The sequence below is a fragment of the Argiope bruennichi genome, chromosome 11 (genome assembly GCF_947563725.1).
Source record: "Argiope bruennichi chromosome 11, qqArgBrue1.1, whole genome shotgun sequence".
Classification (NCBI taxonomy): Eukaryota; Metazoa; Arthropoda; class Arachnida; order Araneae; family Araneidae; genus Argiope; species Argiope bruennichi.
Window position 1 is genome coordinate 13,667,776 of NC_079161.1, and position 19,305 is coordinate 13,687,080.

Consider the following 19,305-nt stretch of genomic DNA (forward strand, 5'->3'; position numbering starts at 1 on the left):
AAAGCGGATAGACTTGCCAAACAAGCTGCTGATTCAGACAGTCCTATCCAGCGCGAACCATACCCAATTTCATTCATAAAGTCCAGTCTAAGGCGAACCATGTTGGAAAAGTGGCAAACGGAATGGGACAATGGCGAAACTGGAAGACTCATCTATCAGCTTCTTCCAAAAGCCACTCAACAACTTACGCCCTGAAGAAGGGAAGAAATTCTCTTTTTCACAGGCCATGGCCCATTTCCCACCTACTTAAAAAGGTTCAATTTAGCAGACGAACCTTACTGCACCTGCGGCGAAGTGGGGTCACCACTCCACTACGCAACAGAATGCATTTTAACTACATCTTATCACCTAACGAAACCATCCGCTAACCTTCAACAGGCCTGGTTCTCCAGGGTAGCAGATAACTCTCTCAGCAGGGCCAAGATCAGAAAAATGGTTCAATTCCTGCATGAAGAGTCACAGCTGTTCAGATACTGACCGCCACTCCTATAACATCGGAAAACCCATCTCACCACCTGCACGACAAGACTTCCACCCAGGCCCGGAAACTCCAACCACCAACGCAGCGCATCCTCAAGCTAAGACAACTCCATTCAGTCCTGCATAGCCCATGACATCCCTGCTCCAACCCAACCTAAAACCAACCATTCCTGCTCTAACCCAGCCAAGTCAGCTCCTCACCAGTCTAACCGAATTCAGCTCGCCTACTCCAATGCAACCCACTGCAGCCTAAAAATCTTTAACCCAGCCAACTACAACTCAGCCAACATCAGCTGCACATCATCAGCCCAATCACCATTACCTCCACATCATTAGCTTAGCCATCTGCAACTCTCACTCTCCATGTCCACCCAACTGTTTAAATAATCGTTAAGATTATAGTCGCAGGGGCATGGAGAGGTGTTAAGGTATACCCTCTGGGGAGACTATATAAGGAAAAGTGCTCACACGAGTGCAAATTTTTTCTTTGGATTTTAATAGCAGATTTAATTCTCTAGCTGCACTTTGAATCTTATTACTGTTTTTTTTATCTGCTTATCTACAAATTTTGTTCTTTTTGTGCGTCTCAGCTGTGTTTTCATTCTTTCTTATGCAATAAAGCTTTGTTATCGAAGTTGCTCGACTTTTTGCCCTGTGCATCCCCCGGATAATTTCGGTAATGATATTTAATATTTGAACCGCCTTATTACTTCATTACTTGGTTGAGATACACCTTTTCCTTAATATACGTGATTTACGATTACAAAAAGAGGTCTCAGTTTCCAATCTGGAGGACTCCTGGTTTAAAACCTAATTTTTTTTAAAGATTTATCGCGTGTGTTATCGTGGTGCGTGTTAACCCATATATCGTGGGTCAAATTTCATCTTTAAGCTGTAAGGAAGCTTGAAAGGATTGTTCCATCTCGAGTGTTTTTCTGTACATTTGACAAGGATTCAGAATTACGAGGTTCTTCCCAAAACAACCCTAGTTTTGCTTAGTAGCTGAATGTTAACATGAATAAAATTCGTTTCGTTTAGTTAACGCCCGTTTTAAAGTAACACTAGGACTATTTTGGAATTGACTTCGTAATTTTGAACCGCGGTCAGATGACGAGGACGATATCTGAACTGGCACCATGAATAAACTAAATAGTGACGACAAAAAAATTCAATTGAAAACGCAATTTATATTCCATTTTTACGTAGAGGACGTAAATAGAGTATATATTTAGTATTCTCAAATGATGAATAATGATTATATCCACAAAGATTGATTTTTGTATTTTATGTTCAGTTTTTTTTTTAAGTCTGAAATTAAATATTATTATAAAACATAAATCTGATCTACGAAAAAGTTGTTTCACTACAAGTTAATAAAGAATTCAATGAAAATCGAACTTATGCAATATATGCTTTTTAAATATTTTTTTTAAATACAGGGTATTCCACAAGGTATGCAGTGTCTAATATCTATATATTCGGATAGAACACGCCAAGACGAGTATTTTGATGTGTAACTTGTGGGGTCCCCGAATATAGCGTCTAATTACACGTAGAACGTTAATTACGAATCCGACAGTTTCTATTCCAAATTATGATGCATACGACGATAGCACAATATGGAAGCATCCCTAGATGACTATGGTAACCTCAACATAAACGGTGGCACGACGATCAAAAGTACGTACGAAAGATAAGCGATTATTTGTTTATGCAAGAGGATGCTAGACCTCACTGCACTCAGCGAAACTTCGGTTTCTCAGCAGAATATCTTCACCATAAACTAATAGGGTTGGATTCCATTATGAAAACAGACAATTTATAGAGTGCCCAAATTACTCCTCGGATCTTAACAAATGTGACTTTTTTTTATGGGGACTTCTGAAAGGCACAGTGAAATTCACACAGCCCTCAATGATGGACGACTTGACAGCAGCAATTGAAACCGAGGTCAAGGAAATTGGAACATATGTGTTGCAGAAAACAATTGCAGACTTCAATTCCAGACTTCGCCATGTCATTTGTTCGAACGGCTGACATTTCGAAAATCTGTTTCATTGAAAATTCAATAAAACAGACATAACATTGATTTTCACTGGGTTTTTTCCCCCTCTCATTTGTTAAAGTTTTCATAACACAAGCTTCACACCTTAATTAGACTATGATGCTATATTCGGGGACCCCCCCCTGCTTTACATCAAAATACTTATCTTGACATATTATATTCGAATCTGTAAATATTTGACTCTGCATATCTTATGGGACACCCGGGGTATAATATATAGTACTAGTTGCAGTTTTTTTTTTAAATATAGAAAATCAAGGATCGTTAATGACTTTTCGCTCTCATGTTTAACTAAAACTTCACCTTAATTCTACCACCTTAACCGAATCAATGGTGAGAGTGTGACCCGACGAAGGTCGCATGAGAAAATTTCAATTTGTTATTATATGTTCATGTCTCCAGATTTAAGTCCTTTGTATATTTTTTTTCATATGGGTTTATATGAAAAATTATGCACATCAGATGCCCGGTATTAATTTATTGGTTTAAAAACATTGTATTAGAGCTGGTATCTCATCCATTGCTTTTATAATGCCTAGATTTAGTACAACTTGAAATTTGGTAGAGATTGGACCACTTTGCTGGACCGTGGAATCTCGCAATGAAACTCTTGTATGTTAGTTGTTTCTTATGGCACTTGCAACTGACAAGCCCGCTGTAACGAAGACAGCGATTTAAGCCTGAGGGGGAACGTCTCTTATTTTTTATAGCAGCGCCAACTAGGGCCAAGAGTACGACTTCGCCACTCACGCATCATTCATTCGCTTGCACAACCCCTTTTTACAGGAGGGCACATTCACACATCTCACAGATAGAACAACAGAACAACCACCATGCCCAAACCGGGACTCGAACCCGGGACGCCCAGATCACGGGGAAGACGCGCTACCCCTATGCCAGGACGCCGGCTGTATGTTAGTAAAGACATATTGTTTTTGTTTCACCTTAAATCAATTATCACTTGGACCTACTAGAGTAACACAACGACGCTTACTAACTTTAATAATCAAATACCTTCAATTCTAGAACACTTTGTATAAAATCGCATAGCTTGCGCATCTTCTAAAGATAAAAATTTACATTTAATGTATGATTGTCTCATCTATCGAAAATCGTTTTTTACTTACTACAACTCAACCATTTTTAACATGGTACCAAGTTTAGTTGTCTTTATGGGCCAATAAATGTAGAACTTAAACTTTGGCAGTTTTATTGTTACCAATTTATCCATAGAATCCAATTCCAAGAGAAAACTGCTTTTACGTTTTATCTCTTTCACTGCCGAGAGACAATAACAATTTCCTAAAATTGCTAGGGTCGCATCAAACATTTACATTTACCGAAAATGTGAACATTTTAAGGAGATTAGAATGTCTTAAACCAATAAATAATTGCAGTAGTAGGTTGAAGACTTACCATAAATAAAAGAATTCTGTTAATAACATAAATGATTTCCCGATTATTTTTATCTTGATAAATTCTTAAGGAAACTAGGATACTTTTGAAAAATGAAAATTGCCGCATTCAGTTGTAAATAAAGGGAATATTTTCGAAAATAAATTTTATATTTAACAGTAAATTTAAGACATATATGAGCCGTTTATTTTGAAAATGGGGCAAGTCCATTTTTTGTTATTGCGAGATATTTAAAGGTTTGCGCTTCAATAAATTTAAAAATATTGGTAAGTATTAATAGATATATTTTTTGTATTTTGTGGTGCCAGATAATGTAAGTTTGTAATCCAATAGCGTTTACAATGCTGATTAAAAAATAAGAGTTTTATTATAACTAAATGGACTTCTCTCACTTTCAAAATGAATGAATTATTGTAAACGTACATTTAATTGGGAAATATTTCAGTTGCATCAGCTTTTTTCTTTAATAGTAAAATACTATTCAAATTTTTATAAATATTTAATCATTTGGTAAAAAGTGAAACAAAACAAAGAATACTCTAGTAGAAAATATAACATAACAAAAAACAATTCAATTTTATTAGGAATTTTAATGAAATTATACATTTTAAGTTTATACTCAGGCATAATTAAATAGAATTTTATTCACGATTTAACATATTAAAATGTTCATGATGAACGGGAGGTATATATGGTAATAAAGCCATCATGTCCTTGTATTTTTCAGATGTAATAAATCTCCTTTTTTTTCTTACATAAAAAAACAATTTTTATTTCTGAAATTTCTTGGAATTATTTACCTTCCTCGTTGTGTTGTCAAATCGATAATTTCAAATTCAAAATCTCGTTCTATCGAAATTTTGTTGAACATTTTGTATGGTGTATCCCTTGTAAATCTGATCCAGCATATATTTAACCAATTCACGGTTTTTCCATTGGTATTTTTCTTTCTTTTTAAAACCGCCCTTCCCAGAGGTTGGGTTGAAAATAAATTTTCATGTTTCATTTCATGTACTAAAAATTTATTATGTTTTCGACAATTTTGTATTACTTTATATTTATCCTGGGGAATATGCAAGGAACTCTTTTCTGTATTGAATAATTACTGGACAGTTCCACTCCAAAATCACTATCGTTCGGTAAAAATGAATGCCCTGACAATAAAAGTTTGTGATCAATGATATTTATTTTGTTGTCACTGGACTGAATAATCGATGATGGAAGTAAACATTATTATCTACACACAAAATTAAGATATTAGAAATAGATAAATAGAATAATAGATGAAATAGATAAATAGAAACACCCTAGATTTCAGACATGATGTCAAACGGCCATATTTCCTTCGCCATAGAGCAACCGGGGCTAAATTTTGCTTAATATATTCGGTCAAATATAATTTCAATCTAAGATGGACTTGCACCACTTTCAAAATAAACATATTTTCAATACTGTTAAGAGCTAAAACTTCCATCTCCAAAATCCTAGAATCTATTTTTTTCTTTTTTACTATAAATTTTTTACTCATAAAAAGATTATAACAAGTTTTATCTATTACTGCCATTATCCCCATTTTTTTTTTTTGAAAAATGGACTTGGCCCACTTTCAAAATAAACGGCTCATATAATGAATGATTTATTTTAATTATAAAACAGTAGAAAATTATTTGTTTTTTAATGGCATATCGAATATAGGTTGGAATGCGATAGTTTTCAATTTCACCACAAATCGGTACGCTTAGAAAATAATAATTATGAGTAAACTCACTCCAAAATGAGCAGAATATATGAACATAGGTTTAATAATGGCAGTACACTTGTTTTTATTTAAAAATGCTAATCGTAAAAATTTTTAAAAAAAATAATTAATATTACGTGACTTGAAAATATAAAAACATATGATATTTTGCATGATAAATTCCCTCTAAATATTTTATACCATTCATCAAGAAAAAAATATATTTTACATTAGTATAATATTTGTGAATATTGTTACATAAATTTCCTACAATTCCAATGAATAGAATGCCTTCTATGCATATCGCAATTTAAAAAAACGTTTTTCTAAAATAAAGGCATAAATCGCTAGTACAGAAGCTCCATTTAGATTCCCCGTCAAGGAATAATTTATAAACTTTCGACTTTTCAGACGTATAAAATTATACATTTCAATAATCAGTGGAATAACCCACCCTATTTATTAAAGTAAAACTAAAAATCAATTTTTTTAAAGGTACAAATGTTTCCGATTCCCTTAAACAAGCCTTTATATTTTTTTTTTATGTATAGTTAAATCCTTTTTCCCTGTACCGACAAATGAGTTCATATCATATCCGTTTACCTGATAATTTTTATCCTAATCATGAATTTCAATCACGTATAGAGACATTTATACTTTTTATGTCCAGTTAAACCTATTTGCAATATTTTCATAGATATAATCTTCATAATTTCATGGTGATATGTTAACCCTTTAAAGGGCCATTTTTTTTCTAGTCATATTACGTTAAAATATTTTTTGGCTTGAAATGAGAATAAGAAAAGGGATTCATTTAGCTTATTAGATAAATTTAATTTTAAATAATTAGGTTAATTAATAATTAAGTAACAAATCAAGACACATCTTTTTGTGTAAGATAAAGAACTGAAGCCTCTAAGTTTCTGCCTTTCTAAAAAAATGTGTCTGAACTGATACCAACCTGCATAAATTCATACAAAGATTGATTAATTTGGTGGGAAGCATACTTCTCACGGCCAAAGAAAGTGTTAATCGATAAAACCGTTTATTGAATTTCCTTGCTGCTAATTATAATGTTACTGTACCGATATCGAAAGATAAATGGCATAAAGAGAAACAATCAGCCGTCAAGTTTTAGAGCTGTGCCGATTTTGTTTTTGTTCCTTGGATAGGTAAGAAATGGCAGATACGTTCGCCACTTTTTTACTAATTAACAAATTTTTTCTTGTAATTCGTATGTTTTCATAAACCAATATACAAAGCAATAATAATAATAATAATAATAACTTTATATTTTTCTGATTACATTTGTCATTTCATTTCCAAAAGCTCATTTGACTGGATTGAGGTGAGGTTTGTCCATTCCTGATTGAACAAGAATATTGTGATGAAAATAAGGAGAAAAAAAAAAGAACCAAATGGAGTGGTCTTCCCAAAATTTTCTCGCATACTATCTAATAAAAGATTATCCCTTACCCCTCCTCAAACTCCCGGGGGGGGGGGCACCTCGAAATGAGGATGAGATGCTTCTGGCATGGTGGTTGGATCTCGCCACCCAGGAGGTTACACTAATAGGTGGGGGATCTGGCTCCTCCCATCGATGACGGGACGAACTTCCTTCGGGGAGGGTTGTACCGTGGCCGGTGTCGGCCCTTAGGACTCAACCACAGTTCCCGCCAATGTTGCTGTTGCGGCGGTCCGGTCATTCAGTTTTATGGTTTAAACCCGTGTGCCTTCGTGGTGGGTCGGAGAGTTAGATGGTTGACTTACCCCTCCTCAAAATATTTTGGACTTTGGATAAGGCAGAGAATGCCTTTCATGGCATTAATGTACAATACTTACGATATATTAGGCGTTGGCGTCAATTTAGCTCTTTTACTGAAACTTTCATGTCATCCTTGGCCAGTTATTTGGCAATGAATCCCTGGCATGCGATTAAGAGTATCCAAAAATCAAATCGATTGAAACGCAAATTTGACCTACAAAACAACAATTCTAATCATAATGTCCCATGCCAAATTTGATTTATTTAAGTCCTTGTGTTTGTGAATTTACATGCTTATGAAAGTACAGACCGACAGATGATCAACCCGTCATTGAATTTGATTAAAAACTTGATAAATGTCTACACTATAGATATTAAATCTATGCACTGAGTGAGTAGTTTGCAGTTAGTGTGTTAACTTATATTCGAACAATAGGACAGACAGACTTCCTCTGAATGGATTTTACTGGATGGACAATAGAATCATGGAATAGAATTTCTTCTGAATGGATGATAGAAATTTATGAATTATGGTGTAAAGACCATATATAAATTTCATCTGTCTAGCTCAAAGTCGTTTTTGAGTTATCTTTGTCAGACGGACAAATAAACATAATACCAAAAGTGTGTTTTTAATTTCAAGCAGGTCTTAAAAAGATTCGAGAAAATACCGATTTCATTTTTTTTGGTGATTATAATACTTTATCTATGATATCTATGGTAAAAGTTAAAACCCAATTATGTCATTAATGAAATTTGTTATGTGTTGTTATTAAAATTTCGGTTGTGTATATCAAATATTGATTTCAAATATTCGACAAAAGAACGTCCAAAATGTATACTCGATTTGTTTACACTAAGTAGGAAACTTTCATTTGCGGAACTTTGAAATAAAAATCTGGGTATTCGTGTCGTTCATGAACTTTTCTATGTCGACAGCTTTATATGCGGATTTAGTTTAGTTTAGTTATATCAACATCCCGTTTTAAAGCAACATTATGGCTATTTTGAACCGCGGGCAGATGACGAAGACAACCCCTGAGCTGCCCCCCCCCCTGCTCAGGTGCCGTCCTCGTCATCTCGTTTTATATGCAGAAAGAACGGGATAACATTTGTATTGCAGAGTATGTGAGAAGATTTAAACACGACTACTTCCGTTGGTTTTGATAATTTTCTCTACGAATTATCTTAAAAGGGTGAAGTTTTATGTCATAACAATTCTATTAAAAACTTAACTAAACGGGCAATGAAGCTTCGAAATGGACACCATCTTTCACGATTCTGAATCTTCACTTTATTTCTTATATAAACTGTGTAGATAATATACTGAGTAATTGTTTATTTTTAAAGAAATCAAACAAATCAAACACTAAAAATACTAAAAAAAACACACAAAAATCTATTTTTGAAAAATTTACATATTTTTTTTTTAAACTGCTAGAAATTTAGAAAAAAAATTCAGACAATTAAATTCATGCAATTAAAAACACAAACTTTTCTTTCGTTTTAAAATAGTGAAGAAATCATTTTAAGCAGTAATATTTTTTTGAACTTAACATGGATAAACATCAAAATCTATTTCAAATTTTATTTAATTGAAATTCTAATTAATATTTTTATCAAAAAAAAATCTTTTGGTGGTTTACGTTTCTTTCCTTCAAAATGTGTCTGCGTGAAATTTAGTAATTCTAGATCAAATGATCTATTTTATAAGTCGTCAGTTATTAAAAATATTATTATAAATATTAGTAAAAATAGAAATGAAAAGTAATAAATCAGAATGAATCCAAAACGACATCCTCTGTATTCGCAAACAATGACACTGATTCGGCTCACTTTTATAAACATACATTTATTTCACAGAAAATCGAATCCTACAGTAAACATTTACGTTTGCGTATCTTTGAAATTGTAAATGCTTAATACAAATCTAATTCTTGAATATACTGACACTGCAAATCCTCTCTGTAGATAAACCGGGAACTATGCAAAAAGAAACCTCCGAATTCGGAATTTTGATAAATTTATTCTTGCAGGTGAAAGTTTCTAAGAATTCTTCCATCTCAAGCTTCGAAAAGGAAATAATCTTGATTTAAAATTTAAAATATTCATTGGATATATTTTTTTTTCAGAGAAAAGTTGACTTCCACCTCATAGTATGCTAATACGGATAAAGGTTTCGTATATTTGTTCAGCCTACCATAAATGGGAGTATTTGGGAAAATTTCAGAATATGAATACATAGTTTCAAAGATGAAATCCGTTCCTTTTACCATTTATAGGAAGATGGTTGAAATATGTAAATTTCGACACATTATTTTATTACTTTTTTTTTTCGAAACCGGGGAGATAATATAAGGATGAATGGTTTAACATTAATTCAAATCAAACTTATTTTATTTTGTTTTTTCGTGAGGAACATCATTAAATTTATTCCAGTATTCTGCATGTAAAGCTTGCTTATTGCAAGTATTTTTGCAAGTCAAATTTGAAGTTCCGAATTTTTTGCCCATGATAATGATGATTCTCTGACTAATTGTAGAAATTCCTTGAGCTCTGAGCAGTGAAAGACTAATTATTATAAGTAATAAAAACGCCTATGAAGTATTTACAACATAAATCGCTCTTGAGTCGAGACGCATTTTCGAAATTTTTCTTTGTCATCTTGTCAGACACCTGATAGACTTTTTGCCAATTACCAATATTCTTTGCAATTATATATCTTCAATATTTACCAATAAAAAGCACTATCTACTTGAATTTTTATCTACTAGAATAACAATATTCTTTGAAATTATATATCTTCAATATCTATCAATAAAAGAGCATTATCTACTTGATTTTTTATCTACTAGAATAACAATATTCTTTGAAATTATATATCTCCAATATCTATCAATAAAAGAGCACTATATACTTGAATTTTTATCTACTAGAATAACAATATTCTTTGAAATTATATATCTTCAATATCTATCAATAAAAGAGCACTATATACTTGAATTTTTATCTACTAGAATAACAATAGTCTTTGAAATTATATATCTTCAATATCTATCAATAAAAGAGCACTATATACTTGAATTTTTATCTACTAGAATAACAATATTCTTTGAAATTATATATCTTCAATATCTATCAATAAAAAGCACTATCTACTTGAATTTTTATCAACTAGAATACCAATATTCTTTGCAATTATATATCTTCAATATCTATCAATAAAAAGCACTACATGCTTGAATTTTTATCTACTAGAATAACAATATTCTTTGAAATTATATATCTTCAATATCTATCAATAAAAGAGCACTATATACTTGAATTTTTATCTACTAGAATAACAATATTCTTTGAAATTATACATCTTCAATATCTATCAATAAAAAGCACTATCTACTTGAATTTTTATCTACTAGAATAACAATATTCTTTGAAATTATATATCTTCAATATCTATCAATAAAAGAGCATTATCTACTTGAATTTTTATCTACTAGAATAACAATATTCTTTGAAATTATATATCTTCAATATCTATCAATAAAAGAGCACTATCTACTTGAATTTTTATCTACTAGAATAACAATATTCTTTGAAATTATATATCTTCAATATCTATCAATAAAAGAGCACTATATACTTGAATTTTTATCTACTAGAATAACAATAGTCTTTGAAATTATATATCTTCAATATCTATCAATAAAAGAGCACTATATACTTGAATTTTTATCTACTAGAATACCAATATTCTTTGCAATTATATATCTTCAATATCTATCAATAAAAAGCACTACATGCTTGAATTTTTATCTACTCGAATACCAATATTCTTTGAAATTATATATCTTCAATATCTATCAATAAAGGAGCATTATCTACTTGATTTTTTATCTATTAGAATAAAAATATTCTTTGAAATTATATATCTTTAATATCTATAAAAAAAGCACTATATACTTGATTTTTTTCTCTACTAGAATGAGGGTAAAATTGCGATGTCAAATCAATTTTTTTCTCATAAAGTAATCCATTCACATGTATAATGTCACTGCAATAAACACAATTTCTTGTATAATGCCATAAAGGCATTATGTACTTAAATGTGCTTATCTAGCTTCCTGTGGCAAACAATACTATATATTACATCATTATTTTACGTTATGAGATCATGTACATTTCATGCACAATAGAATCCAAAATTATATTAAAATGGATAAATTGTCAAGCATTATGGGGTGATGAATTGATTGGCTATCACATTTATTTTTTAACTTATTTAAGTTAGTTGTGTCTAATCAACTAAAGTATTACCGCGTTTTGATTCTATTTCATAAATATATGAAAAAATAAAAATAAAAACTAATTAACCACGGGCTGCTTTCGGTGAAAATATTTTCATTTTATATTTTGTAAATAGGAAATTAACTTTTTAAATAATTGTCTCGAAATTATCTCTGAGAGTTTTTATACAAGAGCAAAATTTGAAATACTTATGGCATAAACATAATAAAGTTTCGCATTAAAAATGATCTATTAAAGATTTTGAAGTGCAAAAATCACATGTTATAAACTAAAAATACATTTAATATTAACAGATGACAAAATGCCAACGTATTCATAAACATGCGCATTTTTTTAAAATTCTATTATTTTTAAATTAAAAATAAATTTTATAAAATATCGTCTTGAACGAAATCATCATATCGTCTGAAACTTAATATTTAATTAAAATGAGGATATCAGTTGTAGCAAACGATTTTTGCACTCAGTATCAACGCATATGCAAAAAAAGATATTTAAAAAATTTATATATATAAGCAAATTATATTTAATAAGCAAAACATATATTTAAATTTATATTAATATTATATATAAATAATATTACCATATTTAAATTTATATATTGTAATATAACTTAATATTTAAATGTATAATAATTTATGCAATATTTAAATTTATATTTAATAAGCAAATTATAAAATATCTTGAAACATGCACTATCTTATCGTTTGAAATTTAATATTGATTAAAAAACGAGAAAATAGAAAACCCTTTCAGCAAAATATTTTTAAATATCGTCTTTATCAACTTATGGACAAACATTGAAAGTAAATTTTGCCATGGTTTCTAAAATTTTTGTTTTATTTCTTTATTCGTAAATGACAGTTTCATAGCGTATAATAATGAGAAGGTTTTGCAAATTGGCCTATACTAGAACTGCAATGCATCACTTCATACCAAAGTTGAGGAGACATATTGACCAGCTCCACGACATGAAATGGTAACATCATTAGCGGACTCCTGGACAACCTCGTTCTCCCCATGTTTGCGATCAGGAATGAGATATGACGATTAAATAGCTCCGGAGCAAGGTTTGAGATGACAGTTGCTTAGATTGCAGGAGCATGGAATTCGAAAATCTCATTTTAATTCAAGCAAAATGTTCTTTTTTTCTATTGGAAAAGTCAGATGCCTTATCTCTTCAAATCACATTTATTTTTGTTTAGTTTCAAACGTATTACATTTGCTATGTAATTAATACAAAACACTCCATTTCAGCTAATATTTTGGGTGCTTAACTAATGCAAAATAATCTATTTTAGATAATATTAATTGCTATGTAATTAATAAAAACGTTTACTTTTTAGCAATATTTACTTATTTCAGACGACAATGCACAATCAAAAAGATATTTTTTGTGTTATTGCTAACAGTATTGTTCATATTAACAGTGCGTTAATATATTAATTGATTCTAGCAAAAGTATCGAAATACGATTAATAAAATATAATGTTTTTGTAAAAAAAAATATTTTTAGGCCATTTAACAGCAATTAAGAAAAGCATAATTCAGTCTATTATCAATAAAAATTATATTTGGCAAATATTCCTTAAAAAATAACGAGTTTTAATTAAAATCAAGCTAAATTTAACTTTTCTTTTGAATTTTCGTTTGTATTACGTAAGATTCAATATCATTTCTTGTTACTATCATATAGTCAGCAAGTCTTCTAGGATAGTTATTAGTTTACGTATTTCTAAAATTATGTAAACAATGGGTTTTTTTTTCTTTTAATAATTTGTCATAATAGTGATCAAATAAGTAATATGACAGTAATAAAATAAAAATGAAGTTTCGAGATACATTAAAAAAATGCGCATTCTTAAACTAATTTGTGAAATTTTCCATGATAATTCTCTATTAAGCTCTTATTTATCAAAGCTTTCCCGAATGGGGGGAATAATTTTCCTATCTAAAATTATGGACCTAGGATATGACTGCGAATACTTTGTTTGTTACGAAATGCAGTTTTGAATCCATCATTTTTACAGAATCTATGGTGCGAATGTGTATGTTGGATGCCGTATTTGCAGATCTATAGAAATCAAAAATTTTATAAGTCGCTAGGTAACATACAGAATTTCATAAATTTACGCCGTTCTGTTTATGAATTATTATACTCGAATACATGCGTACGTACAGACCGACAGATGGTCAATCCTTTGCCATATCTGATTTAAAATTTCATTAGAATCTAGACTTTAGATATTAAGCCAATGAACCAAATTCTATCTATCTGGATTTTTACTTTTTGTAATCAACGAGTTCACTTATATTTGAGCAGCCAGCCAAACAAATTTCCGCTCTATGTCTTATCTCTAAATTTGATAATAACCTACAAATTTGATGGAATTATGTCAAATTTCACTCCTCAAATGTGTTTGTAGAACTTAGGAAAGTCTAAAACGTGGAGATTTGTCCAATTTCGATTTTTTTTATAACAATTGCAATATTTTCTCTATATTTAGTATACGAAACAACTAAAAATGTGTTTTTCGTACTTACAAAGGTTTAAAACATAAAAATTTATCATAATGTTGCTTTTGATTTTTTTTACCTTGTTTTCTCTTTAATTTATATAATACAGAATTTTATTGATACAATTTTCCGTTTTTCACCTTGTAAGATTTTTTCATCATGATTTTCTCGCCAAATTTCTTTGTATACTTTCATAAAGCGAGGAATCAAAAATTAAAACAAAGTTAAATTTAATAAAGCTTCCTTTAAATGCCCTTTGCCTTAATTTAATACCAAGATCAGTATCATCGTCATCACTATTAATCTATTTCCTGCATTGCAATATGTCGATGATCAATTGCAAATTGAGGATGTCTGCGGCACCGTTTCATCGCTAAATGTTAACTCTCATAAGGTTAATTGATTTAATTGCTTGAGCAATTTGCTATCCAAATTTCTCTAACTAGATCATTATGGGGTATAGTTTAAAGCCATAATTTAATGTATAATATTGTGAACGTTAGATATTAAACCAACATACGTTCTTACATTCATTTGTTTGTAAATTCATTTATGTATTTAATTGGAACTTCTTCGTCAAAGACCAGTAATTCTTATGAGACAGGCATAAGGCAGATTTAAGCAGTGTAGGTCCATAGACATCTATTTTAATGCTTTAATGTATTCAACATTTCAAAGAATGTTAACTTTATATCCTGATAAGGATTTATTTTAAGTTAAATTTAATTTTCTCATATACAAAGAGATGTATTTATTACAACACAATAATTACATTACAATATCTTCCCTCAGTATGAGAGTAAATAATCGACAAAAAAATTCGATCTCGAAATTTTGAGGAATCTTCACAATTTAGACCCCTCTGAGTTCAAAAACCCATTTTTGTTACTATGCTGTGGCCTGATGGTAAGGTCTCGGCTTCAGAACCGGAAGGTTTCAGATTCGAGACCCGATTCCACTGAAGAACAGTCGTGTCAGTAGGTCTGGCGCACGTTAAATCGGCCGAGGCCAAACGTCCCTCATTTGGTGTGGTGTAGAAGTTTGGAGAGGAGGATGCCAGCTCAGGTGTCGCCCTCGTTATCTGACTGCGGTTCAAAATTGCAAGGTCCGTTCCAAAACAGCCTTGGTGTTGCTTTAAAATGGGACGTTAATATAACTGAACTTATTACTATGTCAGTCTGTTTCTCTGTGACAAAGAATGATTTGAGATTTGTTATATCATCATTTCACCATACTTGCATATTTCTATCAATTTTTGTGCAAGATCTATTCAGAAGTCTGTCGGGCCGTCTATTCGAACAAAAGTAACGCAATAACTGCAAAACGAAGAGAGCTAGATGGAAAAAAATTCAGCAGACTGATTTAACATCTACAGTGCAGATACCTATGAATTTTTTAAAGCCAAATCCGACAAAAGGTTGAACATCTGTTTTTCTGCGCCTTTAGAAGGATAGAAATAAGATAATTCAAAAACCCAATGAATTAAATAAATAAAAAAAATCATGCGATCTAATGACGAGAATTGCACTTCTGTATCAAATTTGAATTTCTACTGATCGGCAAAAATTGAAGTACAGAATACACATTCAAAAGCGATTCTCAGAGATTAATCGCCAAATTTAGTACATTATTAGCTCTTTTATAAAGCAATGGCAAATGGGTAATAATACACATGTACATTCTAATAGAAAGTATACGAGAAGTTTCGAGGAGGCTAATGTTAGTTAAAAACTAACATAACTAAAATTTATTATCTAATTTGTTATAAAGATTGTATACTTAGTTTCAACCTTTTAGGACAGTCATTGATCCGTCTTATCGTACTGCCATATATATATATATATATATATAATATAATATACAAAAGTATTAAAATCAAGTTAATAGGAAAATCAAATAAACCAAATAAAAAAAGAATCAGGCGTGAAGCCTTTTTCAAGGGTCGCCCTCAAGCAGGGATTCAAAAAAAGAGACTTTTTCTGTGAAAGAATGCAGATTAAAAAATCTAATAATAATTCCTCGTGACCCGAAAATCCCCTGAAATTAAGCCTAAGAGATATAGCATTTTAACAGAAAGGACAATACAAAACAACAAATTAGAAGAAAATAACCACTTATAAGTAAAAATACAATAACAAAATAACAATAAACAATTCTTCTAGTGTGTTTTTAGTGTTCATTGTTATTTTGTTATACAATAACAAAATAATAATAAACAATTCTTCTAGTGTTTTTAGTGTTTATTGTTATTTTGTCATTGTACTTTTACTTATTAGCGGTTATTTTCTTCTAATTTGTTGTTTTGTATTGTCCTTTCTGTTAAAATGGTATATCTCTTAGGCCTAATTTCAGGGGATTTTCGGGTCACGAGGAATCATTATTAGACTTTCTTGTCTGCATTCCCTCACAGAAAAAATCCCTTTTTTTTTAATCACTGCCTGAGGGCGACCCTTGAAAAAGTCTTCACACCGGATTCTTTTTTATTTGGTTTTTTTGATTTTCCTATTAACTTGATTTTAATACTTTTGTATCAATTCATCTGTGTTTTAGAAGTAGCTGCATTTGAGCTCTCTAAATACTATGAACTTTTTCCTGTTCCTTTTTTGGTTTTAGTTTGAATAAGAAATAATTTTTAGTTTTGATTCCGAAACTATTTCATTTCGTTTTCATTTTGGTTTCGTTTTCAAAATATTTCTCACTTTAGATTAGTTACTATATATATAGATTAGTTACTTATCCAGGAAGGTCTGAAATCTGAAAATTCGTCAAAATTCGATGTTGAATTTCTGGCGATCAAATGAATTCCTCTTTTTATACTTTGTCTACGAAGGATTCATTTATCGCTTCAAAATTTCGTAATATTGTTGTTATTTTGTAGTATTATCACCACATCTTTTGTTAAGCAAAGAAAGAGGAAATATTATAAAATTCCCTTCTTAATATTATGTAATATTCCGTTATAATTATAACATTAAATAAATTTTTATGATTGAAAATTGTGGTTATTTATCTAAGTTAGTAATAATTTTAAAATTAATACCAAGTTGAAAGAAATGTAAAAATCTCAAAAGTTGTAAAACTGTGAGTCACTGTTGCTTCTATTGATATAATTAAAATAATTTTTTTTATAGTTAAAAAGTATTTAGTCCATTCGTATGAACAAATTATTTAGGAATAAAATTATTCTTAGGTAGAAAATTGTTTAATTCTACTGTGATATTTAATGCATTTCTCATTATGTCTTATTCCCCTTATTGTTATCATCGCATTATCGTTGATAAGATAAACATTACATTAACGGTGATAATGATGATAGATGATGATTATCTTTCTTATCAGCTATAATGCCATTTTAATTATTTGTGTTAGACTTGGACATTGAATTTCATGCGAACTGGGATAAAATATTCACAGCTCTGTTTCCATGTGCTCTGTATGACAACGTTCAGAAAATTAAGGAGTCATTTGTATTCTCTTACAAAAACCATGGACGAATTTTTTTCTAGATTTTTGCCAACTAAAAAGCAAAAATCTGATTATAATTAATTTTTTTTAAATTGTTTCAATGTTTCAGTGTACGAATGTTCAATGTATTTTTTTAAATAATTAAGCCGAATTTAATTTTTTGCACATTTATGATATAAGAAAAAGAACGCTATCCATTATTCCGAGTGCAAAATTTAATTAAGTAACTGGATTAAAAATCGATCATAAACTTGTCATTATTTCCGTCTTAACGTCAAAGCAAATAACGCCAAAAATATATTTTACGACAACTTATTTAAAATGTTGCATTTTCAATCATACTAATTTCATTTCCGCTCATTTTTTTTAAGATTTTAAATATTTTTTTTAAAATTACATAATTGATATAATAAAAGCAAAGGATTTTGAAATAAGAAATTTCGAGAATAAGAATTATTCCGTGATAAACAGGCCTTTTTTAAGGTTGGAGAGCAAGAATACTTATGAAAGATTTTGACAAGAAACATTAGCAGAATTCTAGCAGAACACTAAAAGAAAAGATTAAAAGCAAACGATTAATAATTTATGCCAGGAACAAAAAAAAATTAATTTGATTTATTTTCATGTTTTTATTGCTGAAAAACCATTTAATTAATTGTCTCTAAATATTTATTAATTTTTTTTTCAGCAATTCTGAGCAAAATTTGTATTTTTATAATAAATGTTTATAATTTATAGAAAGAATTGGCAATCGATGAGTTTTAAAATTCGTCTGCTTCAATAATTATGTTAATTTTTATTCGAAAATATTTCAGACGATAAAAGGATATCGTTTAGTATAATGTTTTATACAAAAGTAGTTTTCACACTAAAAATATTTAATGTGAAAATATTTCAACCTAGAATGGCACCGAATATATCCGATGTTTTATTATAAAAATTGAATAATAAATATATGTAGTGTCATGCTATGGTTTTTTATGTATAATATATCGTACATATTTGATGCTGAAAAGTGATAAACGACAAAATTTCAGATGCCATTTTCCTCGCTAAAGTGTCAAATATGCAAATTTTATGGTATAAAAATGTGAAAATACGTGGAAAAATGATTTTTTTTACATAATTTATTCTTTCTACACTTATTGTAGCATTTTTGGTTCCCCTTTTTTAGAAATTTTTTTTTTTTTTCTTCTCAATAATATTTTAAATGGTGAATCTTATTTAGTCTAACTAGCTAAAGCCAGTGCCAGAAGATGCTACAAATACTTTCTAAGGATGGAAGTTTGATAGTTTGTAGCACCATGTAGTCGATCTTGAAGCTTCCATTGTGTAAACATTTGCGTTGGATGGTGTTCCAGTCATTATTGGCATTTCCCTATCCGAGTCAAAGGATATGGAATGAAGGAACTATGTAATGATTCCTCCAATTAAATCTTCAGAGCTTCAAGAAACGCTGCGGTATTTTTAACAGGAACAAGAGTAGATTTATTTTAAACTAGCCGCCTTTGGCGATCAGCTGGTTCGCCAATCTTAATGTTCGTTAAAATT

The 19,305-nt window shown here is 30.2% G+C and overlaps 1 protein-coding gene across 1 annotated transcript in view; it reads left to right on the plus strand.

The window, feature by feature from the left end:
• LOC129957325 (potassium channel subfamily T member 2-like) overlaps positions 1-19,305 on the plus strand; it is a gene marked incomplete at its 5' end in the record, with an annotated part of 365,616 nt that overhangs the window by 142,272 nt on the left and 204,039 nt on the right. The gene's annotated exons all lie outside the window — the stretch shown is intronic.